Source organism: Anneissia japonica, unplaced genomic scaffold (assembly GCF_011630105.1).
Source record: "Anneissia japonica isolate Jap-2015-1 unplaced genomic scaffold, ASM1163010v1 scaffold1891_len642697_cov171, whole genome shotgun sequence".
Classification (NCBI taxonomy): domain Eukaryota; kingdom Metazoa; phylum Echinodermata; class Crinoidea; order Comatulida; family Comatulidae; genus Anneissia; species Anneissia japonica.
Genome location: NW_022700553.1, coordinates 67381 through 69657, shown reverse-complemented (window position 1 = coordinate 69657; position 2277 = coordinate 67381).

Genomic DNA, 2277 nt, shown 5'->3' with positions numbered 1-2277 from the left:
TTGGCTGGGGGCCAGGGAGCCGCCTAGGTACCACCGGTGGGGGTCAAGGGGCCCTTGAAGCTACGGATATTTGACGAATTTTGGTGAATTTACATCAGTTATTTGATAGTCTTCAAGCTACCGTAATATGACTTCATGTATGTTTTTTAATGACGAAATTAACTTCCAAAACCGAAAATTTTTGAATAAAACAACGAGAAACAAAGAGTATGCTGTGTAACCAACTAACTTCAAATCCGTTTTCAATTTTATATTATAAAAAAAATACACCGTATTACATTACAATACTATCCTCCCATCATGGCGAAAAATCCAGGTTTTTCATAATCCATGTGATTGCGACATTATACTACGATAAATTAAGAAAACACAATGTGGCCGGGAACGTCACAGTACAAGCTTATAATTCAAAGTGAAGTTCTAAATTTTGGAAATTTTGCCTGAAATCTGTAAGCCACGAGGTGGCTTCTCTGATCTGATGAGGATATCCAAACGAGTATTTGTCATAGTAGAACGTAAACCATTTCTAATTAGATTCATTGAACAGGGGCGGATCCAGAATTTTTCAAACGGGAGGTGGGGGGGGGGGGGGGGAAGAAGCATTTGTACTTTTTTTTCTTATTTCAATACATAACATTAATATGCACTGACATTTTAAAAAATAGTGTCAAAACGCTGTTTTGACACTCGACACCGTTCTGCTGACTTACGTTCCAATAGATGTTTGAGCGTAATTAATTCACTGTGAAGAATATCTGTTGTTAGAGACTCTCGTATTTTGCGCAATATAAATGAATAACCTTTAACCTTTTGGGCTTAATTCAATGTGAAAAGTAATATATACGGTAGTCGGATAGCTTACAATTAACGGCACGTGAATTTATGTTATTATATTATTTTTATTATTATTAATTATTATTATTATTATTATTATTGTTGTTGTTGTTTTTGTTATTATTGTGATGAACACGAACAGTACACAAATAGGTCAATGAAGGCGATATGGTTGCTAAAGGAACAGACATGTAAACATATTTTTTTTAATTTGTAATCGTCTTCCCCGACAGGGGGTGGGAGATTGATATTGAGATTGTTTCGATCACAAACCAGACAATAATTCCAATGAATGAATGAACAAATGAATGAATGAATGGATGGATGAACAAACGGACGAATGAATGAATATGATTTTTACTATTAGCCCCTCTGGCGCCACCACTGCGTACATTGTCTGTAATTTATTTACAGTATTTGGTAAAAAAATATGGCATGCCTAAATATGGTCATGATGACATCACATCATGACCATATATAGGCACATCATGACTATATGGGCATACAACACTTTTTTGTCAAAGAAAATTTGATGGTGGATAGAGATTTAAAAGGTCAAATAAGTAATCAATAAAAAATTGTGTAGTAAGCAATACTGATATTGAGATTGTTTCGATCACAAAACAGACAATAGTTCCAATGAATGAACGAATTAATGAATGAATGGATGGATGAACAAACGGACGAATGAATGAATATGATTTTTACTTAAAAATACAAGACCGCACAATGCCATATGATAAATATAATTTATTTATTACTATACGGTGGTAATATATACTATATAATATAGAATGTAGAACATAATATAAGTAACTATAATTTATCTAGATATTGTTTAGCACCAATCTTAATAATCATAATTTTCAGACTGAACGTTAGTGGCGCTCTAACATTATATTTATTGTTGACTGTAGGAATAATATTGAAACAAAATACACCGGCGGGACGTTCCTACTCTGTAGGAATCAAGCTGTTGGAGTGCGTGCAAATCAAGTGTTTTCCAATGGTTTGAAACTTGTTGCTGGAAATGATGACAAAGATTCAACGAGCTTCTTGGGGTTGATTCAAATTAAAAAGCTGGACACACGAGTTGAGGGGAGGTACTGCCCTCATCCGTCGACATCGATCTAAAAGAGATGTCGTAAGCCTACTGTAGTATTCAAGTAAGAAAGTTTGTAGCAAAAAAACATCAGCCAATCATTTCTATGTAATGTAGAATGTTTGTATTTCAATTGACATGATTCAGCAACGGTAATATTGAATTATACATTGTACTATGATCTTGTACGTCTTATACGTTTCAAACTTGGGCATTCATGAATATTCATTTTGTTCCAATGAAATATTTATCATATTAATCGCAGGAAACTTACATTTTATGAAAAGCATCACGATCACTAATCTTCGAATTGCCTGTTAAGTGGACTGTACATGTAATAA